Genomic DNA, 24,418 nt, shown 5'->3' on the forward strand with positions numbered 1-24,418 from the left:
TTTTATTGTGCCTCTGTGTGTCAGGGCTGAAAGTTGAGTGAGTGAGTTGGAAAGAGCAGGCCAAGCTTATATAGTGCAGGTGGGCGGAGCTTGACTTTGTGCCTCTCCTATATGGCTGGTGAATCCATGCTCTTCCAAAATTGTCCGTAATTTTATGGTAATATGACTTATAATCTCGCTTATAGTTTTTAGGAGTAGGAGCACACCCCTCCTCACCATGATGAGGTTGAAACAGATAAGGAAGCTGTCCAGCTTGTACAAATAACATTTATTTTTCCTTTTTTCAGTCATTCCTCCTCATGAAATCCTCTCAGAACGGGCTTTTCTCATCTCTTCACTGAGGTTAAGATTAGGATAGGATGACTTGGAAAGCACGTATCGTCCAACATCATGTCTGAGAGAAGGTTGTTTTTCTTCTCAGCATGGTAGTGGGGCTCCGAACTCCAGCACCAGACCGACAAAGGGGCACGAGCGTGTCAGGTTTAGAAAATTAGAATTTCACTGCCATAGGCAGTGAAATCCGAAGCATAGGCCATCCTCTCGTCCAGAAAACCAGAATTCTTTGCCCCACATTCAAAAATTAGGATGGAAGGACTTTCATGTTCAAAAAATTAGGCTCTAATGTCCTTGGACAACGTGTATGTTCAATTTTGTCTCCTCGTATTTCTTCTTTGCAGGAACACTTCTTGGGTTTCCTCAGGTAAGTATGCCTTTTATTTGCAGGATATTTTTCCTTTTCAGGCCCCTCTTGGCATCACTTATCGCTCAGAACATATGTGCGCAATATTTCGGACTGTTTGGTCCTTCATCAGGCGCAGAACTGAGCGAAATTTGTTTGTATATCTCTTGTCCATAAGAGCTTGGAATAAAAGTTATTTGTCCATACATTCTGGCCTGTTTGCCTTCTGTTTTATTGTGCCTCTGTGTGTCAGGGCTGAAAGTTGAGTGAGTGAGTTGGAAAGAGCAGGCCAAGCTTATATAGTGCAGGTGGGCGGAGCTTGACTTTGTGCCTCTCCTATATGGCTGGTGAATCCATGCTCTTCCAAAATTGTCCGTAATTTTATGGTAATATGACTTATAATCTCGCTTATAGTTTTTAGGAGTAGGAGCACACCCCTCCTCACCATGATGAGGTTGAAACAGATAAGGAAGCTGTCCAGCTTGTACAAATAACATTTATTTTTCCTTTTTTCAGTCATTCCTCCTCATGAAATCCTCTCAGAACGGGCTTTTCTCATCTCTTCACTGAGGTTAAGATTAGGATAGGATGACTTGGAAAGCACGTATCGTCCAACATCATGTCTGAGAGAAGGTTGTTTTTCTTCTCAGCATGGTAGTGGGGCTCCGAACTCCAGCACCAGACCGACAAAGGGGCACGAGCGTGTCAGGTTTAGAAAATTAGAATTTCACTGCCATAGGCAGTGAAATCCGAAGCATAGGCCATCCTCTCGTCCAGAAAACCAGAATTCTTTGCCCCACATTCAAAAATTAGGATGGAAGGACTTTCATGTTCAAAAAATTAGGCTCTAATGTCCTTGGACAACGTGTATGTTCAATTTTGTCTCCTCGTATTTCTTCTTTGCAGGAACACTTCTTGGGTTTCCTCAGGTAAGTATGCCTTTTATTTGCAGGATATTTTTCCTTTTCAGGCCCCTCTTGGCATCACTTATCGCTCAGAACATATGTGCGCAATATTTCGGACTGTTTGGTCCTTCATCAGGCGCAGAACTGAGCGAAATTTGTTTGTATATCTCTTGTCCATAAGAGCTTGGAATAAAAGTTATTTGTCCATACATTCTGGCCTGTTTGCCTTCTGTTTTATTGTGCCTCTGTGTGTCAGGGCTGAAAGTTGAGTGAGTGAGTTGGAAAGAGCAGGCCAAGCTTATATAGTGCAGGTGGGCGGAGCTTGACTTTGTGCCTCTCCTATATGGCTGGTGAATCCATGCTCTTCCAAAATTGTCCGTAATTTTATGGTAATATGACTTATAATCTCGCTTATAGTTTTTAGGAGTAGGAGCACACCCCTCCTCACCATGATGAGGTTGAAACAGATAAGGAAGCTGTCCAGCTTGTACAAATAACATTTATTTTTCCTTTTTTCAGTCATTCCTCCTCATGAAATCCTCTCAGAACGGGCTTTTCTCATCTCTTCACTGAGGTTAAGATTAGGATAGGATGACTTGGAAAGCACGTATCGTCCAACATCATGTCTGAGAGAAGGTTGTTTTTCTTCTCAGCATGGTAGTGGGGCTCCGAACTCCAGCACCAGACCGACAAAGGGGCACGAGCGTGTCAGGTTTAGAAAATTAGAATTTCACTGCCATAGGCAGTGAAATCCGAAGCATAGGCCATCCTCTCGTCCAGAAAACCAGAATTCTTTGCCCCACATTCAAAAATTAGGATGGAAGGACTTTCATGTTCAAAAAATTAGGCTCTAATGTCCTTGGACAACGTGTATGTTCAATTTTGTCTCCTCGTATTTCTTCTTTGCAGGAACACTTCTTGGGTTTCCTCAGGTAAGTATGCCTTTTATTTGCAGGATATTTTTCCTTTTCAGGCCCCTCTTGGCATCACTTATCGCTCAGAACATATGTGCGCAATATTTCGGACTGTTTGGTCCTTCATCAGGCGCAGAACTGAGCGAAATTTGTTTGTATATCTCTTGTCCATAAGAGCTTGGAATAAAAGTTATTTGTCCATACATTCTGGCCTGTTTGCCTTCTGTTTTATTGTGCCTCTGTGTGTCAGGGCTGAAAGTTGAGTGAGTGAGTTGGAAAGAGCAGGCCAAGCTTATATAGTGCAGGTGGGCGGAGCTTGACTTTGTGCCTCTCCTATATGGCTGGTGAATCCATGCTCTTCCAAAATTGTCCGTAATTTTATGGTAATATGACTTATAATCTCGCTTATAGTTTTTAGGAGTAGGAGCACACCCCTCCTCACCATGATGAGGTTGAAACAGATAAGGAAGCTGTCCAGCTTGTACAAATAACATTTATTTTTCCTTTTTTCAGTCATTCCTCCTCATGAAATCCTCTCAGAACGGGCTTTTCTCATCTCTTCACTGAGGTTAAGATTAGGATAGGATGACTTGGAAAGCACGTATCGTCCAACATCATGTCTGAGAGAAGGTTGTTTTTCTTCTCAGCATGGTAGTGGGGCTCCGAACTCCAGCACCAGACCGACAAAGGGGCACGAGCGTGTCAGGTTTAGAAAATTAGAATTTCACTGCCATAGGCAGTGAAATCCGAAGCATAGGCCATCCTCTCGTCCAGAAAACCAGAATTCTTTGCCCCACATTCAAAAATTAGGATGGAAGGACTTTCATGTTCAAAAAATTAGGCTCTAATGTCCTTGGACAACGTGTATGTTCAATTTTGTCTCCTCGTATTTCTTCTTTGCAGGAACACTTCTTGGGTTTCCTCAGGTAAGTATGCCTTTTATTTGCAGGATATTTTTCCTTTTCAGGCCCCTCTTGGCATCACTTATCGCTCAGAACATATGTGCGCAATATTTCGGACTGTTTGGTCCTTCATCAGGCGCAGAACTGAGCGAAATTTGTTTGTATATCTCTTGTCCATAAGAGCTTGGAATAAAAGTTATTTGTCCATACATTCTGGCCTGTTTGCCTTCTGTTTTATTGTGCCTCTGTGTGTCAGGGCTGAAAGTTGAGTGAGTGAGTTGGAAAGAGCAGGCCAAGCTTATATAGTGCAGGTGGGCGGAGCTTGACTTTGTGCCTCTCCTATATGGCTGGTGAATCCATGCTCTTCCAAAATTGTCCGTAATTTTATGGTAATATGACTTATAATCTCGCTTATAGTTTTTAGGAGTAGGAGCACACCCCTCCTCACCATGATGAGGTTGAAACAGATAAGGAAGCTGTCCAGCTTGTACAAATAACATTTATTTTTCCTTTTTTCAGTCATTCCTCCTCATGAAATCCTCTCAGAACGGGCTTTTCTCATCTCTTCACTGAGGTTAAGATTAGGATAGGATGACTTGGAAAGCACGTATCGTCCAACATCATGTCTGAGAGAAGGTTGTTTTTCTTCTCAGCATGGTAGTGGGGCTCCGAACTCCAGCACCAGACCGACAAAGGGGCACGAGCGTGTCAGGTTTAGAAAATTAGAATTTCACTGCCATAGGCAGTGAAATCCGAAGCATAGGCCATCCTCTCGTCCAGAAAACCAGAATTCTTTGCCCCACATTCAAAAATTAGGATGGAAGGACTTTCATGTTCAAAAAATTAGGCTCTAATGTCCTTGGACAACGTGTATGTTCAATTTTGTCTCCTCGTATTTCTTCTTTGCAGGAACACTTCTTGGGTTTCCTCAGGTAAGTATGCCTTTTATTTGCAGGATATTTTTCCTTTTCAGGCCCCTCTTGGCATCACTTATCGCTCAGAACATATGTGCGCAATATTTCGGACTGTTTGGTCCTTCATCAGGCGCAGAACTGAGCGAAATTTGTTTGTATATCTCTTGTCCATAAGAGCTTGGAATAAAAGTTATTTGTCCATACATTCTGGCCTGTTTGCCTTCTGTTTTATTGTGCCTCTGTGTGTCAGGGCTGAAAGTTGAGTGAGTGAGTTGGAAAGAGCAGGCCAAGCTTATATAGTGCAGGTGGGCGGAGCTTGACTTTGTGCCTCTCCTATATGGCTGGTGAATCCATGCTCTTCCAAAATTGTCCGTAATTTTATGGTAATATGACTTATAATCTCGCTTATAGTTTTTAGGAGTAGGAGCACACCCCTCCTCACCATGATGAGGTTGAAACAGATAAGGAAGCTGTCCAGCTTGTACAAATAACATTTATTTTTCCTTTTTTCAGTCATTCCTCCTCATGAAATCCTCTCAGAACGGGCTTTTCTCATCTCTTCACTGAGGTTAAGATTAGGATAGGATGACTTGGAAAGCACGTATCGTCCAACATCATGTCTGAGAGAAGGTTGTTTTTCTTCTCAGCATGGTAGTGGGGCTCCGAACTCCAGCACCAGACCGACAAAGGGGCACGAGCGTGTCAGGTTTAGAAAATTAGAATTTCACTGCCATAGGCAGTGAAATCCGAAGCATAGGCCATCCTCTCGTCCAGAAAACCAGAATTCTTTGCCCCACATTCAAAAATTAGGATGGAAGGACTTTCATGTTCAAAAAATTAGGCTCTAATGTCCTTGGACAACGTGTATGTTCAATTTTGTCTCCTCGTATTTCTTCTTTGCAGGAACACTTCTTGGGTTTCCTCAGGTAAGTATGCCTTTTATTTGCAGGATATTTTTCCTTTTCAGGCCCCTCTTGGCATCACTTATCGCTCAGAACATATGTGCGCAATATTTCGGACTGTTTGGTCCTTCATCAGGCGCAGAACTGAGCGAAATTTGTTTGTATATCTCTTGTCCATAAGAGCTTGGAATAAAAGTTATTTGTCCATACATTCTGGCCTGTTTGCCTTCTGTTTTATTGTGCCTCTGTGTGTCAGGGCTGAAAGTTGAGTGAGTGAGTTGGAAAGAGCAGGCCAAGCTTATATAGTGCAGGTGGGCGGAGCTTGACTTTGTGCCTCTCCTATATGGCTGGTGAATCCATGCTCTTCCAAAATTGTCCGTAATTTTATGGTAATATGACTTATAATCTCGCTTATAGTTTTTAGGAGTAGGAGCACACCCCTCCTCACCATGATGAGGTTGAAACAGATAAGGAAGCTGTCCAGCTTGTACAAATAACATTTATTTTTCCTTTTTTCAGTCATTCCTCCTCATGAAATCCTCTCAGAACGGGCTTTTCTCATCTCTTCACTGAGGTTAAGATTAGGATAGGATGACTTGGAAAGCACGTATCGTCCAACATCATGTCTGAGAGAAGGTTGTTTTTCTTCTCAGCATGGTAGTGGGGCTCCGAACTCCAGCACCAGACCGACAAAGGGGCACGAGCGTGTCAGGTTTAGAAAATTAGAATTTCACTGCCATAGGCAGTGAAATCCGAAGCATAGGCCATCCTCTCGTCCAGAAAACCAGAATTCTTTGCCCCACATTCAAAAATTAGGATGGAAGGACTTTCATGTTCAAAAAATTAGGCTCTAATGTCCTTGGACAACGTGTATGTTCAATTTTGTCTCCTCGTATTTCTTCTTTGCAGGAACACTTCTTGGGTTTCCTCAGGTAAGTATGCCTTTTATTTGCAGGATATTTTTCCTTTTCAGGCCCCTCTTGGCATCACTTATCGCTCAGAACATATGTGCGCAATATTTCGGACTGTTTGGTCCTTCATCAGGCGCAGAACTGAGCGAAATTTGTTTGTATATCTCTTGTCCATAAGAGCTTGGAATAAAAGTTATTTGTCCATACATTCTGGCCTGTTTGCCTTCTGTTTTATTGTGCCTCTGTGTGTCAGGGCTGAAAGTTGAGTGAGTGAGTTGGAAAGAGCAGGCCAAGCTTATATAGTGCAGGTGGGCGGAGCTTGACTTTGTGCCTCTCCTATATGGCTGGTGAATCCATGCTCTTCCAAAATTGTCCGTAATTTTATGGTAATATGACTTATAATCTCGCTTATAGTTTTTAGGAGTAGGAGCACACCCCTCCTCACCATGATGAGGTTGAAACAGATAAGGAAGCTGTCCAGCTTGTACAAATAACATTTATTTTTCCTTTTTTCAGTCATTCCTCCTCATGAAATCCTCTCAGAACGGGCTTTTCTCATCTCTTCACTGAGGTTAAGATTAGGATAGGATGACTTGGAAAGCACGTATCGTCCAACATCATGTCTGAGAGAAGGTTGTTTTTCTTCTCAGCATGGTAGTGGGGCTCCGAACTCCAGCACCAGACCGACAAAGGGGCACGAGCGTGTCAGGTTTAGAAAATTAGAATTTCACTGCCATAGGCAGTGAAATCCGAAGCATAGGCCATCCTCTCGTCCAGAAAACCAGAATTCTTTGCCCCACATTCAAAAATTAGGATGGAAGGACTTTCATGTTCAAAAAATTAGGCTCTAATGTCCTTGGACAACGTGTATGTTCAATTTTGTCTCCTCGTATTTCTTCTTTGCAGGAACACTTCTTGGGTTTCCTCAGGTAAGTATGCCTTTTATTTGCAGGATATTTTTCCTTTTCAGGCCCCTCTTGGCATCACTTATCGCTCAGAACATATGTGCGCAATATTTCGGACTGTTTGGTCCTTCATCAGGCGCAGAACTGAGCGAAATTTGTTTGTATATCTCTTGTCCATAAGAGCTTGGAATAAAAGTTATTTGTCCATACATTCTGGCCTGTTTGCCTTCTGTTTTATTGTGCCTCTGTGTGTCAGGGCTGAAAGTTGAGTGAGTGAGTTGGAAAGAGCAGGCCAAGCTTATATAGTGCAGGTGGGCGGAGCTTGACTTTGTGCCTCTCCTATATGGCTGGTGAATCCATGCTCTTCCAAAATTGTCCGTAATTTTATGGTAATATGACTTATAATCTCGCTTATAGTTTTTAGGAGTAGGAGCACACCCCTCCTCACCATGATGAGGTTGAAACAGATAAGGAAGCTGTCCAGCTTGTACAAATAACATTTATTTTTCCTTTTTTCAGTCATTCCTCCTCATGAAATCCTCTCAGAACGGGCTTTTCTCATCTCTTCACTGAGGTTAAGATTAGGATAGGATGACTTGGAAAGCACGTATCGTCCAACATCATGTCTGAGAGAAGGTTGTTTTTCTTCTCAGCATGGTAGTGGGGCTCCGAACTCCAGCACCAGACCGACAAAGGGGCACGAGCGTGTCAGGTTTAGAAAATTAGAATTTCACTGCCATAGGCAGTGAAATCCGAAGCATAGGCCATCCTCTCGTCCAGAAAACCAGAATTCTTTGCCCCACATTCAAAAATTAGGATGGAAGGACTTTCATGTTCAAAAAATTAGGCTCTAATGTCCTTGGACAACGTGTATGTTCAATTTTGTCTCCTCGTATTTCTTCTTTGCAGGAACACTTCTTGGGTTTCCTCAGGTAAGTATGCCTTTTATTTGCAGGATATTTTTCCTTTTCAGGCCCCTCTTGGCATCACTTATCGCTCAGAACATATGTGCGCAATATTTCGGACTGTTTGGTCCTTCATCAGGCGCAGAACTGAGCGAAATTTGTTTGTATATCTCTTGTCCATAAGAGCTTGGAATAAAAGTTATTTGTCCATACATTCTGGCCTGTTTGCCTTCTGTTTTATTGTGCCTCTGTGTGTCAGGGCTGAAAGTTGAGTGAGTGAGTTGGAAAGAGCAGGCCAAGCTTATATAGTGCAGGTGGGCGGAGCTTGACTTTGTGCCTCTCCTATATGGCTGGTGAATCCATGCTCTTCCAAAATTGTCCGTAATTTTATGGTAATATGACTTATAATCTCGCTTATAGTTTTTAGGAGTAGGAGCACACCCCTCCTCACCATGATGAGGTTGAAACAGATAAGGAAGCTGTCCAGCTTGTACAAATAACATTTATTTTTCCTTTTTTCAGTCATTCCTCCTCATGAAATCCTCTCAGAACGGGCTTTTCTCATCTCTTCACTGAGGTTAAGATTAGGATAGGATGACTTGGAAAGCACGTATCGTCCAACATCATGTCTGAGAGAAGGTTGTTTTTCTTCTCAGCATGGTAGTGGGGCTCCGAACTCCAGCACCAGACCGACAAAGGGGCACGAGCGTGTCAGGTTTAGAAAATTAGAATTTCACTGCCATAGGCAGTGAAATCCGAAGCATAGGCCATCCTCTCGTCCAGAAAACCAGAATTCTTTGCCCCACATTCAAAAATTAGGATGGAAGGACTTTCATGTTCAAAAAATTAGGCTCTAATGTCCTTGGACAACGTGTATGTTCAATTTTGTCTCCTCGTATTTCTTCTTTGCAGGAACACTTCTTGGGTTTCCTCAGGTAAGTATGCCTTTTATTTGCAGGATATTTTTCCTTTTCAGGCCCCTCTTGGCATCACTTATCGCTCAGAACATATGTGCGCAATATTTCGGACTGTTTGGTCCTTCATCAGGCGCAGAACTGAGCGAAATTTGTTTGTATATCTCTTGTCCATAAGAGCTTGGAATAAAAGTTATTTGTCCATACATTCTGGCCTGTTTGCCTTCTGTTTTATTGTGCCTCTGTGTGTCAGGGCTGAAAGTTGAGTGAGTGAGTTGGAAAGAGCAGGCCAAGCTTATATAGTGCAGGTGGGCGGAGCTTGACTTTGTGCCTCTCCTATATGGCTGGTGAATCCATGCTCTTCCAAAATTGTCCGTAATTTTATGGTAATATGACTTATAATCTCGCTTATAGTTTTTAGGAGTAGGAGCACACCCCTCCTCACCATGATGAGGTTGAAACAGATAAGGAAGCTGTCCAGCTTGTACAAATAACATTTATTTTTCCTTTTTTCAGTCATTCCTCCTCATGAAATCCTCTCAGAACGGGCTTTTCTCATCTCTTCACTGAGGTTAAGATTAGGATAGGATGACTTGGAAAGCACGTATCGTCCAACATCATGTCTGAGAGAAGGTTGTTTTTCTTCTCAGCATGGTAGTGGGGCTCCGAACTCCAGCACCAGACCGACAAAGGGGCACGAGCGTGTCAGGTTTAGAAAATTAGAATTTCACTGCCATAGGCAGTGAAATCCGAAGCATAGGCCATCCTCTCGTCCAGAAAACCAGAATTCTTTGCCCCACATTCAAAAATTAGGATGGAAGGACTTTCATGTTCAAAAAATTAGGCTCTAATGTCCTTGGACAACGTGTATGTTCAATTTTGTCTCCTCGTATTTCTTCTTTGCAGGAACACTTCTTGGGTTTCCTCAGGTAAGTATGCCTTTTATTTGCAGGATATTTTTCCTTTTCAGGCCCCTCTTGGCATCACTTATCGCTCAGAACATATGTGCGCAATATTTCGGACTGTTTGGTCCTTCATCAGGCGCAGAACTGAGCGAAATTTGTTTGTATATCTCTTGTCCATAAGAGCTTGGAATAAAAGTTATTTGTCCATACATTCTGGCCTGTTTGCCTTCTGTTTTATTGTGCCTCTGTGTGTCAGGGCTGAAAGTTGAGTGAGTGAGTTGGAAAGAGCAGGCCAAGCTTATATAGTGCAGGTGGGCGGAGCTTGACTTTGTGCCTCTCCTATATGGCTGGTGAATCCATGCTCTTCCAAAATTGTCCGTAATTTTATGGTAATATGACTTATAATCTCGCTTATAGTTTTTAGGAGTAGGAGCACACCCCTCCTCACCATGATGAGGTTGAAACAGATAAGGAAGCTGTCCAGCTTGTACAAATAACATTTATTTTTCCTTTTTTCAGTCATTCCTCCTCATGAAATCCTCTCAGAACGGGCTTTTCTCATCTCTTCACTGAGGTTAAGATTAGGATAGGATGACTTGGAAAGCACGTATCGTCCAACATCATGTCTGAGAGAAGGTTGTTTTTCTTCTCAGCATGGTAGTGGGGCTCCGAACTCCAGCACCAGACCGACAAAGGGGCACGAGCGTGTCAGGTTTAGAAAATTAGAATTTCACTGCCATAGGCAGTGAAATCCGAAGCATAGGCCATCCTCTCGTCCAGAAAACCAGAATTCTTTGCCCCACATTCAAAAATTAGGATGGAAGGACTTTCATGTTCAAAAAATTAGGCTCTAATGTCCTTGGACAACGTGTATGTTCAATTTTGTCTCCTCGTATTTCTTCTTTGCAGGAACACTTCTTGGGTTTCCTCAGGTAAGTATGCCTTTTATTTGCAGGATATTTTTCCTTTTCAGGCCCCTCTTGGCATCACTTATCGCTCAGAACATATGTGCGCAATATTTCGGACTGTTTGGTCCTTCATCAGGCGCAGAACTGAGCGAAATTTGTTTGTATATCTCTTGTCCATAAGAGCTTGGAATAAAAGTTATTTGTCCATACATTCTGGCCTGTTTGCCTTCTGTTTTATTGTGCCTCTGTGTGTCAGGGCTGAAAGTTGAGTGAGTGAGTTGGAAAGAGCAGGCCAAGCTTATATAGTGCAGGTGGGCGGAGCTTGACTTTGTGCCTCTCCTATATGGCTGGTGAATCCATGCTCTTCCAAAATTGTCCGTAATTTTATGGTAATATGACTTATAATCTCGCTTATAGTTTTTAGGAGTAGGAGCACACCCCTCCTCACCATGATGAGGTTGAAACAGATAAGGAAGCTGTCCAGCTTGTACAAATAACATTTATTTTTCCTTTTTTCAGTCATTCCTCCTCATGAAATCCTCTCAGAACGGGCTTTTCTCATCTCTTCACTGAGGTTAAGATTAGGATAGGATGACTTGGAAAGCACGTATCGTCCAACATCATGTCTGAGAGAAGGTTGTTTTTCTTCTCAGCATGGTAGTGGGGCTCCGAACTCCAGCACCAGACCGACAAAGGGGCACGAGCGTGTCAGGTTTAGAAAATTAGAATTTCACTGCCATAGGCAGTGAAATCCGAAGCATAGGCCATCCTCTCGTCCAGAAAACCAGAATTCTTTGCCCCACATTCAAAAATTAGGATGGAAGGACTTTCATGTTCAAAAAATTAGGCTCTAATGTCCTTGGACAACGTGTATGTTCAATTTTGTCTCCTCGTATTTCTTCTTTGCAGGAACACTTCTTGGGTTTCCTCAGGTAAGTATGCCTTTTATTTGCAGGATATTTTTCCTTTTCAGGCCCCTCTTGGCATCACTTATCGCTCAGAACATATGTGCGCAATATTTCGGACTGTTTGGTCCTTCATCAGGCGCAGAACTGAGCGAAATTTGTTTGTATATCTCTTGTCCATAAGAGCTTGGAATAAAAGTTATTTGTCCATACATTCTGGCCTGTTTGCCTTCTGTTTTATTGTGCCTCTGTGTGTCAGGGCTGAAAGTTGAGTGAGTGAGTTGGAAAGAGCAGGCCAAGCTTATATAGTGCAGGTGGGCGGAGCTTGACTTTGTGCCTCTCCTATATGGCTGGTGAATCCATGCTCTTCCAAAATTGTCCGTAATTTTATGGTAATATGACTTATAATCTCGCTTATAGTTTTTAGGAGTAGGAGCACACCCCTCCTCACCATGATGAGGTTGAAACAGATAAGGAAGCTGTCCAGCTTGTACAAATAACATTTATTTTTCCTTTTTTCAGTCATTCCTCCTCATGAAATCCTCTCAGAACGGGCTTTTCTCATCTCTTCACTGAGGTTAAGATTAGGATAGGATGACTTGGAAAGCACGTATCGTCCAACATCATGTCTGAGAGAAGGTTGTTTTTCTTCTCAGCATGGTAGTGGGGCTCCGAACTCCAGCACCAGACCGACAAAGGGGCACGAGCGTGTCAGGTTTAGAAAATTAGAATTTCACTGCCATAGGCAGTGAAATCCGAAGCATAGGCCATCCTCTCGTCCAGAAAACCAGAATTCTTTGCCCCACATTCAAAAATTAGGATGGAAGGGTTAGGGTTAGGGTTAGGGTTAGGGTTAGGGTTAGGGGTTAGGGTTAGGGTTAGGGTTAGGGTTAGGGTTAGGGTTAGGTGTTAGGGTTGGGGTGAGGGCTCCAAGCTGTACGCCCGGAGCCCTTGTGCACGGACCATTTCTGTCCCCACGCAGATCTCGCTCTCCCCTCTGGGTAATATGAAATCAATTATTTTATTCAATCACAATCTAATTAGGTTTAGGGCTCTCAGGTTCAATTTGGTTAGGATTAGGATTAAAAATCTTTGGGGCAGGGCCATATGAAAATAGATTCTGGAAAAAGAATTTACAGGGGGTGAAAAAATATGGTGATGGAGAGGGACTGTTTAGCAACTCCCTCTGCTGGCCGAAATGGGGAAGAGCGGTTAAGTGTCTCTAATTAGAATAATGGTGTTTTTTTCTCATTCAGGCCTCTAGGATGGAGGGTGTCTAATTTGGAAATCCAATTTCTCTCATGTCTCCTTCTCTCAAAGGTTGACCATCTGGGATTCGTCTGCACGGCTGTTGCTCTGACTGAATCCCATCCGTGGGAAATGAAATGTTGTACCAGGTAAGTGTCTGTGTTTTTGTGTTTTGTGATGTTGTGTCTGTGTTGGGTGAATCTAACTAAGAGAGTGTTTCCAGTCTCCCCAACGTACTGTATCCCACAGGTGGAGCAGGAGATAACATAAATGCAGTTTTGAGAGTGGGGGCTCCCCCTGCATAGAGACGGAAACACATTTTTGTTGTGGTGGCTGCAAATCCAATCCAAATGTTTGAAAAAAGAGGTGAGTGCTCTGGATTTTGGTTGTGTAGGGGGAGGAAGTTTGGCTCTAATTAAAATGTCCTTGAGATTTTTGTTTCTCCTGTAGGCTGGCAGAAATCTGTGCTCCTCGAGCAGCCCCTGGCTCTGAACCAGATCCCGGAAGTTCCTCCTGAGGACTCTCACCATCCTGCACGTGGCTGCCGAATGTGTTGTGACAATGGGTAGAAGGGGGGCTGTATCAATAGGTTTAATTTGTTGAAATGACTTAAAACATTTTCTTAGAAAGGAGCGGGAATAACCCTTTGTGTATAATGCCGAAAAAAGAATTTTGGTGGCCTTTTTAAAGTCTGCCTGTTGGGTGCAGATTCTGTGGAAGCGGAGCAGCTGGGATTTAACCAGACCTGCAAATGTGTGTTTGGGATGAAAGCTGGTTTTATGTAACAGTGCATGTGTGTCTGTGGGTTTAAAATAAACTTTAATGTCCAATTTGTGTGTGGTGTGAAAGTCACTTCCCTTAAATGTGGTTGTGTCTAGAAAGTCGACTGAAGAGGCGTGGCATGTTGATTTGAGTTTGATGGAAGGGTTGTGGCTGTTGAGAGTCCCCAGGAAGGTTCCAAACTCCTGCTCAGAGTGGGTCCACACGCCCCAGATGTCGTCGAGGTACCTGTAATAACAGAGCGGCTTTAAAGCACATTTCTGTAGTGCAGAGGATTCCCATTCTGCCATGAATATGTTGGCATAAGCCGGTGCAAATTTTTTGCCCATAGCTGTGCCCTTAATTTGAACAAAAAATTCTCCATTAAATTCAAAATCATTTCTGTTTAGATTAATCTCTAATAATTGGAGAAGTTCTTTATCTGGTCGTTTTTTGTCTGGGTATTTATGAAAGATTCTTTTAATACTGTCAATGCCCTCTTTGTGGTCAATATTGGTATATAAGCTATCAATATCCATAGTGAAAAGAAAAGAGTCTGCTGGGATTACTAACTGTTTAATTTTTTCAATAAAATGATATGTATCTTTAAGGTAACTGTCATGTTTATTAGATAACGGATTCAGAAAAAAGTCCAAATATTCTGCTGTATAATAGGTTTCACTCTCACAGTCTGAAACAATGGGTCTGCCAGGAGGAATTTTAGATGGAACGGTCCATTTTTGGGGATCTTTATGGATTTTGGGTAACATATAAAACCGTCTGGGCCTCGGTTGCGAGTTGCCCTGAAGGTAAGTTTTTTGTTTTTTATTTATAAATTTCTTTTTCAGTAAATTATTAATAATTGTATCTACTAGGGGGATTGTATCTAAATAAATGGGTTTATTGAGTTTATGATAATAGGTTACATCATTTAACTGTCTGTAACCTTCATATAAATAATCTTTTTTATCCATAATTACTGTTAGACTGCCCTTATCAGCTGGCTTAATAACTATATCATTATTTTGGGCTAATTCTTTTAGAGTTTTGGTTTCCTCACCACTCAAATTTGGAGTGTTATGAATGATTTTAAAATCATTCTCAAAGTATGAAATATCCTGGTCTATTAAACGGTTAATTTGTGGTGGGAGAGTAGCAGATGGGGGTGTCCAGTCAGATTTCAGTGTGAATGGCTGAGGTTGGATGCTGCTTTTGTCCTTATAGTGAACAGTTAACTTAATTCTGCGATGGTACTCCTGTAAATCATGTCTGGATTGAAAGGTCAAATTCTTACTGTTACATTTGGAAGGGATGAAAGTAAGACCTCTGCTCAGCAGGGAAAGCTGTGTAAGAGAAAGAACAAAGTTATCACATAGATTCATGACTCCATCTTTCCCCTCCCTCTGTGAGAGGCTTAGAGGGAGCTTCAGTTTAACCACGAAGCCCAGTGTTCCAGGATCCTCTTCGCGGTAGCTGCCGTCCAGTGGATGCTGTCAGTTTGGGTCTCAAAGAAGCCACTGAGTGGGGGGATGTAGTCTGTCAGTTCTTGGATGTGTTGATTTAAATGGATAAGGACGACTTTTTCATCTGGTGAAAGGTGAGGTGAAAAACTGACGTGAGGGACGAGGATCGTGGCGTCTGGGAATCTCTGTCCTGCCACCGTCAGGGCTTTGATCATCTCTTTGACTGGAGCTTTTTTATCCCTCTGGGATCTGTTGTTGAGGCCAAAGGATAGCAGGAGAACCTCTGGTTCCGTCTGGAAGGTGGCCGTCTTCAGGAGAAATTCTGCATGATGCCATCTGGCGCCAGGAAAACTGTCCAATTGTACATTTCCACCTTTGAAAGGTGGGAGGCGGCTGATGTTTGAGTCTCCTATGATGACCTTCTTCTGATGTATGTGCAGGTGCCACTCTGTAAATTTGCGGGGTGTGTTGTCGTGTCGTGTTGGAGCACACACCTGCATTTCTGCTACAGAAGTTGTCGTCTGCTCTGCTCGCTCGATGGCTAGGCGAGATTGCACGCTGGATCTCAGCTTGGAGAGAGTGGCAGGGGTGAGTGTGTGGTACCCTCTGCTCTCCATGGTGCTGGTTTGGATGGGAGGAGGAGGAGGACTCCCTTCTCTGTGAGGGGGGCGTTGGCTTCCTTTTCTCTGGCTCAGCGCTGTGATCTGCTCATCTGCTGGTTCTGGCTCCAGAGTGATTTCCTCTTCGGCTTCAGAGCCAGCCTTCTGCATGTCGAGAACTCGTACGACACTTTCTGCCGTAGAGCTTATTTGAGAGCGATTTATGCGTGGTGGAAGAGGGATTACAGGAGAAAAACGAGATGGAGATGTGGGAGGAGAAAGTTCTGTTTCACTTGCCTCCTCAAGGTCAAACAGAGGTGACCAGTCCTCCTGTTGTGGTTCTGTCATGGTCTCCACTGAAACCCGGGAGATTGGTGCAGGGGGAGGCGCTGCGTGGATTTGGGCGATCGTTGTGATCTGATGACTGCTGCTTTGTGGTGAAGGGGGTGGTCGTGCTGCAGCTGGGCTCCGTGGTCTCGTGGAGGGAGGCTGGTTCACTGGAGGTGATGATGGAGCCAGCTCAATCACAGCATGTGGGTCCTCTTCTGCTGTCTGGTCAGCTGTCTGCGTTGGGAGAGAAGAAACGGCAGCAGCAACAGGAAGTGGAGCAGGAGGTGCTGTTTCTGTCGTCCTGGCAATGATGACCGCCTGGGCCCGGTCTATTGTATCCTGTCTCAGGCGTCTGCCTAAATTGCGTTTCGCCCACGTTGTGGCTATTTCAAAGGGGCCTCTCCAGTCTGGTGAAGGAAACTGGGTGAGCTTTTGCACTTCAGAGTCAATGTTCTTTTGATAATGCTCTCTGAGGATGAGAACGGTAGTGAAGGCCCAATTTCTAGCATTGCCGTCAATCAAAGTCTGTGTTTGTAGATTTGGGGATGCTGGTTTGATAATTGTAGCTAGATTGTTTGTTATTTTGTCCAGGGAGGGAGGATGAGCCTCTCTGGACACATTGGTGAGGTGGTGTACAGCTTTAATCAGTCTGTTCATTACACGCACCTTCTCTGTAAAATCAGGGTCATTAGACTGTACCCTGTGGGGGGGGGCTTCATTCCGAGCATCTGCTGGTATAAAGACGTAGCGGCCATTTTGGTTGGAGGGACCGCGTGGCCTAGGTCTTGGCGCACGTTGAGCGCCATCTTGAAATGGGTAGCGCGACCCGCTATAGAACGGCTGCGGTGCAGGGCGATGTCTCACCTGCTGTCTGCCGTAGAAGGTCGGCTCCAGAAAATGGGCTCCCTCTCTAGTGACGTCCGCATAGGATCGGCGTCCGTCTCGGCGTGGGTAGCTGGAAAAATCCGCAGCTGCACGTCTGTTCTGTGGCCTGTCGCGTTCATAGGCCCGTTCCCTCCGTCTGCCTCCTCTGGACTGCACCAGTATCCATCCGTCGTCGTGTGGGCGCGGTGGCATGGCTTACTGTGGTCCTGGTGTGATTCGGCCCGTTGCAGAAGGTACCTCCGTCACACGTGGCTAAGAAGCTATGCTAATACTGGGAGGCTATGCTAATAATAAACTAGGAAACAAGATTTACCGATCAACTTCGGTTTAATAAAAAAATAATACAAGCCAAGGTTGCAACATTTCGAACAAACTTAGTCTTCTTCAGGCTGGCTTGCAAACAATCAATATAAATGTCTCTTCATACGAACGGGAGTCTGCTCCAAGCGAGTCTTCGTGAGGTAATGGGTTAGGGTTAGGGTTAGGGTTAGGGTTAGGGTTAGGGTTAGGGTTAGGGTAGGGTTAGGGTTAGGGTTAGGGTTAGGGTTAGGGTTAGGTGATAGGGTTAGGGCTCCAGGCTGTATGCCTGGAGCCCTCGTGCACGGACCATTTCTGTCCCCACTCAGATCTCGCTCCTCCCTCTGGGTAATGAAGGATAAATTATTTTATTTTTTTCATAATCTAATTAGGGTTAGGGCTCTCAATTTAAATTTGGTTAGGGTTAGGATCAAAAACCTTTAGGGCAGGGCCATATGAAAATTGATTATGGGAATTCATAATCTCCCTCTGCTGGAAAAAAGAAAATTTACAGGGGGGGTTTTGAGAAAATCTGATGATGGAGAGGGACTGTTTAGCAACTCCCTCTGCTGGACAAAAGGGGGAAGAGCGGTTAAGTGTCTCTAATTAGAATAATGGTGTTTTTTTGTCATTTAGGCCTCTAGGATGAAGGGTGTCTAATTTAGAAATCCAATTTCTTTCATGTCTCCTTCTCTCTGGGGTTGACCATCTGGGATTCATCTGCACGATCGTTGCATTGACTGAATCCCATCCGTGGGAAATGAAATGTTGTACCAGGTAAGTGTCTGTGTTTTTATGTTTTGTGATGTTGTGTCTGTGTTGGGTGAATCTAACTAAGAGAGTGTTCCCAGTCTCCCCAACGTACTGTATCCCACAGGTGGAGCAGGAGATAACATAAATGCAGTTTTGAGAGTGGGGGCTCCCCCTGCATAGAGACGGAAACACATTTTTGTTGTGGTGGCTGCAAATCCAATCCAAATGTTTGAAAAAAGAGGTGAGTGCTCTGGATTTTGGTTGTGTAGGGGGAGGAAGTTTGGCTCTAATTAAAATGTCCTTAAGATTTTTGTTTCTCCTGTAGGCTGGCAGAAATCTGTGCTCCTCGAGCAGCCCCTGGCTCTGAACAAGATCCCGGAAGTTCCTCCTGAGGACTCTCACCATCCTGCACGTGGCTGCCGAATGTGTTGTGACAATGGGTAAAAGGGGGGATGTATCAATAGGTTTAATTTGTTGAAATGACTTAAAACATTTTCTTAGAAAGGAGCGGGAATAACCCCTTGTGTATAATGCCGAAAAAAGAATTTTGGTGGCCTTTTTAAAGTCTGCCTGTTGGGTGCAGATTCTGTGGAAGCGGAGCAGCTGGGATTTAACCAGACCTGCAAATGTGTGTTTGGGATGAAAACTGGTTTTATGTAACAGTGCATGTGTGTCTGTGGGTTTAAAATAAACTTTAATGTCCAATTTGTGTGTGGTGTGAAAGTCACTTCCCTTAAATGTGGTCGTGTCTAGAAAGTCGACTGAAGAGGCGTGGCATGTTGATTTTAGTTTGATGGAAGGGTTGTGGCTGTTGAGAGTCCCCAGGAAGGTCCCAAACTCCTGCTCAGAGTGGGTCCACACGCCCCAGATGTCGTCGAGGTACCTGTAATAACAGAGCGGCTTTAAAGCACATTTCTGTAGTGCAGAGGATTCCCACTCTGCCATGAAAATATTGGCATAAGCCGGTGCAAATTTCTTCCCCATAGCTGTGCCCTTAATTTGAACAAAAAATTCCCCATTAAATTCAAAATCATTTCTGTTTAAATTAATCTCTAATAATTGGAGTAATTCTTTATCTGGTCGTTTTTTGTCCGGGTATTTTTGAAAAATTCTTTTAATACTGTCAATGCCCTCTTTGTGATCAATATTGGTATATAAGCTATCAATATCCATAGTAAACAGAAAGGAGTCTGCTGGGATTACTAGTTGTTTAATTTTTTCAATAAAATGATATGTATCTTTAAGGTAACTGTCATGTTTATTAGATAACGGATTCAGAAAAAAATCCAAATATTCTGCTGTATAATAGGTTTCACTTTCACAGTCTGAAACAATGGGTCTGCCAGGAGGAATTTTAGATGGAACGGTCCATTTTTGGGGATCTTTATGGATTTTGGGTAACATATAAAAACGTCTGGGCCTCGGTTGCGAGTTGCCCTGCAGGTAAGTTTTTTGTTTTTTATTTATAAATTTCTTTTTCAGTAAATTATTAATAATTGTATCTACTAGAGGGATTGTATCTAAATAAATGGGTTTATTGAGTTTATGATAATAAGTTACATCATTTAACTGTCTGTAACCTTCATATAAATAATCTTTTTTATCCATAATTACTGTTAGACTGCCCTTATCGGCTGGTTTAATAACTATATCATTATTTTGGGCTAATTCTTTTAGAGCTTTGGTTTCCTCACCACTCAAATTTGGAGTGTTATGAATGATTTTAAAATCATTCTCAAAGTATGAAATATCCTGGTCTATTAAACGGTTAATTTGTGGTGGGAGAGTAGCAGATGGGGGTGTCCAGTCAGATTTCAATATGAATGGCTGAGGTTGGATGCTGCTTTTGTCCTTATAGTGAACAGTTAACTTAATTCTGCGATGGTACTCCTGTAAATCATGTCTCGATTGAAAGGTCAAATTCTTACTGTTACATTTGGAAGGGATGAAAGTAAGACCTCTGCTCAGCAGGGAAAGCTGTGTAAGAGAAAGAACAAAGTTATCACATAGATTCATGACTCCATCTTTCCCCTCCCTCTGTGCGAGGCTTAGAGGGAGCTTCAGTTTAACCATGAAGCCCAGTGTTCCAGCATCCTCTTCGCGGTAGCTGCCGTCCAGTGGATGCTGTCAGTTTGGGTCTCAAAGAAGCCACTGAGTGGGGGGATGTAGTCTGTCAGTTCTTGGATGTGTTGATTCAGATGAATCAGGACGGCTTTTTCATCTGGTGAAAGGTGAGGTGAAAAACTGACGTGAGGGACGAAGATTGTGGCGTCTGGGAATCTCTGTCCTGCTACAGTCAGGGCTTTGATCATCTCTTTCACTGGAGTTTTTTTATCCCTCTGGGATCTGTTGTTGAGGCCGAAGGATAGCAGGAGAACCTCTGGTTCCGTCTGGAAGGTGGCCGTCTTCAGGAGAAATTCTGCATGATGCCATCTGGCGCCAGGAAAACTGTCCAATTGTACATTTCCACCTTTGAAAGGTGGGAGGCGGCTGATGTTTGAGTCTCCTATGATGACCTTCTTCTGTTGTATGTGCAGGTGCCACTCTGTAAATTTGCGGGGTGTGTTGTCGTGTCGTGTTGGAGCACACACCTGCATTTCTGCTGCAGAAGTTGTCGTCTGCTCTGCTCGCTCAACGGCTAGTCTGGACTGCACGCTGGATCTCAGCTTGGAGAGAGTGGCAGGGGTGAGTGTGTGGTACCCTCTGCTCTCCATGGTGCTGGTTTGGACGGGAGGAGGAGGACTCCCTTCTCTGTGGGAGGAGCGTTGGCTTCCTTTTCTCTGGCTCAGCGCTGTGATCTGCTCATCTGCTGGTTCTGGCTCCAGAGTGATTTCCTCTTCGGCTTCAGAGTCAGCCTTCTGCATGTCGAGAACTCGTACGACACTTTCTGCCGTAGAGCTTATTTGAGAGCGATTTATGCGTGGTGGAAGAGGGATTACAGGAGAAAGACGACACGGGGATGTGGGAGGAGAAAGTTCTGTTTCACTTGCCTCCTCAAGGTCAAAAAGAGGTGACCAGTCCTCCTGTTGTGGTTCTGTCATGGTCTCCACTGAAACCCGGGAGATTGGCGCAGGTGGAGGCGCTGCGTGGATTTGGGCGATCGTGGTGATCTGATGACTGCTGCTTTGTGGTGAAGGGGGTGGCTGTGCTGCAGCTGGGCTCGGTGGTCTCGTGGAGGGAGGCTGGTTCACTGGAGGTGATGATGGAGCCAGCTCAATCACCGCATGTGGGTCCTCTTCTGCTGTCTGGTCAGCTGTCTGCGTTGGGAGAGAAGAAACGGCAGCAGCAACAGGAAGTGGAGCAGGAGGTGCTGTTTCTGTCGTCCTGGCAATGATGACCGCCTGGGCACGGTCTATTGTATCCTGTCTCAGGCGTCTGCCTAAATTACGTTTCGCCCACGTTGTGGCTATTTCAAAGGGGCCTCTCCAGTCCGGTGAAGGAAACTGGGTGAGCTTTTGCATTTCAGAGTCAATGTTCTTTTGATAATGCTCTCTGAGGATGAGAACGGTAGTGAAGGCCCAATTTCTAGCATTGCCGTCAATCAAAGTCTGTGTTTGTAGATTTGGGGATGCTGGTTTGATAATTGTAGCTAGATTGTTTGTTATTTTGTCCAGGGAGGGAGGATGAGCCTCTCTGGACACATTGGTGAGGTGGTGTACAGCTTTAATCAGTCTGTTCATTACACGCACCTTCTCTGTAAAATCAGGGTCATTAGACTGTACCCTGTGGGGGGGGGCTTCATTCCGAGCACCTGCTGGTACAAAGACGTAGCGGCCATTTTGGTTGGAGGGACCGCGTGGTCTAGGTCTTGGCGCACGTTGAGCGCCATTTTGAAATGGGTAGCGCGGCCCGCTATAGAACGGCTGCGGTGCAGGGCGATGTCTCACCTGCTGTCTGCCGTAGAAGGCCGGCTCCAGAAAATGGGCTCCCTCCCTGGTGACGTCCGCATAAGATCGGCGTCCGTCTCGGCGTGGGTAGCTGGAAAAATCCGCAGCTGCACGTCTGTTCTGTGGCCTGTCGCGTTCATAGGCCCGTTCCCTCCGTCTGCCTCCTCTGGACTGCACCAGTATCCATCCGTCGTCGTGTGGGCGCGGTGGCATGGCTTACTGTGGTCCTTGTGTAATTCGGCCCGTTGCAGAAGGTACCTCCGTCACACGTGGCTAACAAGCTATGCTAATACTGGGAGGCTATGCTAATAATAAACTAGGAAACGTGATTTTACCGATCAACTTCGGTTTAATAAAAAAATAATACAAGCCAAGGTTGCAACGTTTCGAACAAGCTTAGTCTTCTTCAGGCTGGCTTAAGAATAAACATGAGAAGCGATCATACTGACGAGGATCAGCTCCGTGCATGCGTCTTCTCATCAAAATGGAGGGAAGAGTTCGTGGGATGATGTCACATTTCCCATCATGCATTTGGGCTGCTCCTCCAATCAGGAGGCGTTGCTGGGTAGAAGGTGCCCTTCACTGGTCGAAGGAGCTTGGAGCCTCGGAGCGTTGTGTTCACATGCATTTGTAATTTTTTGTTTTCCCATAAAAGTAAAACATTTTTTTATGAAAATTAAATTTTACCATCTTAAAAGTATTGGGATCAATTGACAATATTCAAAACAGTATATACTTTCCATAAAAAACTAAATACAAACATTCTGTAAAAAGGTAAAAGTATGCATTTATTTCATAACATTTCTGATGTAATTGTAATAACCCAAAAAAATGATAATAAAAATTGTGTATCTATTGCTTTTTCAAGAATCGAATTAAGGCTTCAATGGTGGAGGTGAGTATAATCCCTCTAGGAGAAAAAAAATGATAGGAGTTAGTTTTGAATTGCAGTCATAAACCAACAAACCATGACAAATATCATCTTTGGAGATGACAGAAAGAGATTTTTGGGAGGTGGGGAAGGAAGAGACAGAGACCCTGCGGAGAATCAGAAGGTTCAGGCTGGTTAGGTGATAGGGTTAGGGCTCCAGGCTGTATGCCTGGAGCCCTCGTGCACGGACCATTTCTGTCCCCACTCAGATCTCGCTCCTCCCTCTGGGTAATGAAGGATAAATTATTTTATTTTTTTCATAATCTAATTAGGGTTAGGGCTCTCAATTTAAATTTGGTTAGGGTTAGGATCAAAAACCTTTAGGGCAGGGCCATATGAAAATTGATTATGGGAATTCATAATCTCCCTCTGCTGGAAAAAAGAAAATTTACAGGGGGGGTTTTGAGAAAATCTGATGATGGAGAGGGACTGTTTAGCAACTCCCTCTGCTGGACAAAAGGGGGAAGAGCGGTTAAGTGTCTCTAATTAGAATAATGGTGTTTTTTTGTCATTTAGGCCTCTAGGATGAAGGGTGTCTAATTTAGAAATCCAATTTCTTTCATGTCTCCTTCTCTCTGGGGTTGACCATCTGGGATTCATCTGCACGATCGTTGCATTGACTGAATCCCATCCGTGGGAAATGAAATGTTGTACCAGGTAAGTGTCTGTGTTTTTATGTTTTGTGATGTTGTGTCTGTGTTGGGTGAATCTAACTAAGAGAGTGTTCCCAGTCTCCCCAACGTACTGTATCCCACAGGTGGAGCAGGAGATAACATAAATGCAGTTTTGAGAGTGGGGGCTCCCCCTGCATAGAGACGGAAACACATTTTTGTTGTGGTGGCTGCAAATCCAATCCAAATGTTTGAAAAAAGAGGTGAGTGCTCTGGATTTTGGTTGTGTAGGGGGAGGAAGTTTGGCTCTAATTAAAATGTCCTTAAGATTTTTGTTTCTCCTGTAGGCTGGCAGAAATCTGTGCTCCTCGAGCAGCCCCTGGCTCTGAACAAGATCCCGGAAGTTCCTCCTGAGGACTCTCACCATCCTGCACGTGGCTGCCGAATGTGTTGTGACAATGGGTAAAAGGGGGGATGTATCAATAGGTTTAATTTGTTGAAATGACTTAAAACATTTTCTTAGAAAGGAGCGGGAATAACCCCTTGTGTATAATGCCGAAAAAAGAATTTTGGTGGCCTTTTTAAAGTCTGCCTGTTGGGTGCAGATTCTGTGGAAGCGGAGCAGCTGGGATTTAACCAGACCTGCAAATGTGTGTTTGGGATGAAAACTGGTTTTATGTAACAGTGCATGTGTGTCTGTGGGTTTAAAATAAACTTTAATGTCCAATTTGTGTGTGGTGTGAAAGTCACTTCCCTTAAATGTGGTCGTGTCTAGAAAGTCGACTGAAGAGGCGTGGCATGTTGATTTTAGTTTGATGGAAGGGTTGTGGCTGTTGAGAGTCCCCAGGAAGGTCCCAAACTCCTGCTCAGAGTGGGTCCACACGCCCCAGATGTCGTCGAGGTACCTGTAATAACAGAGCGGCTTTAAAGCACATTTCTGTAGTGCAGAGGATTCCCACTCTGCCATGAAAATATTGGCATAAGCCGGTGCAAATTTCTTCCCCATAGCTGTGCCCTTAATTTGAACAAAAAATTCCCCATTAAATTCAAAATCATTTCTGTTTAAATTAATCTCTAATAATTGGA

At 43.9% G+C, this 24,418-nt stretch overlaps 2 long non-coding RNA genes across 2 annotated transcripts; both read left to right on the plus strand.

The window, feature by feature from the left end:
- Positions 1–12,407: 12,407 nt before the first annotated feature.
- Positions 12,408–24,063, plus strand: LOC144990516 (uncharacterized). The gene is made up of 2 exons (XR_013654482.1): positions 12,408–17,206; positions 22,166–24,063. It is a non-coding gene; the product is annotated as an uncharacterized LOC144990516 (long non-coding RNA).
- LOC144990517 (uncharacterized) lies at positions 17,418–18,612 on the plus strand. Its single transcript, XR_013654483.1, has 2 exons — positions 17,418–17,927; positions 18,028–18,612. It is a non-coding gene; the product is annotated as an uncharacterized LOC144990517 (long non-coding RNA).
- Positions 24,064–24,418: the final 355 nt, after the last annotated feature.

The sequence above is a fragment of the Oryzias latipes genome, chromosome 2 (genome assembly GCF_053564925.1).
Source record: "Oryzias latipes strain Hd-rR chromosome 2, Olatipes_Hd-rR_3.1".
Taxonomy (NCBI): Eukaryota; Metazoa; Chordata; class Actinopteri; order Beloniformes; family Adrianichthyidae; genus Oryzias; species Oryzias latipes.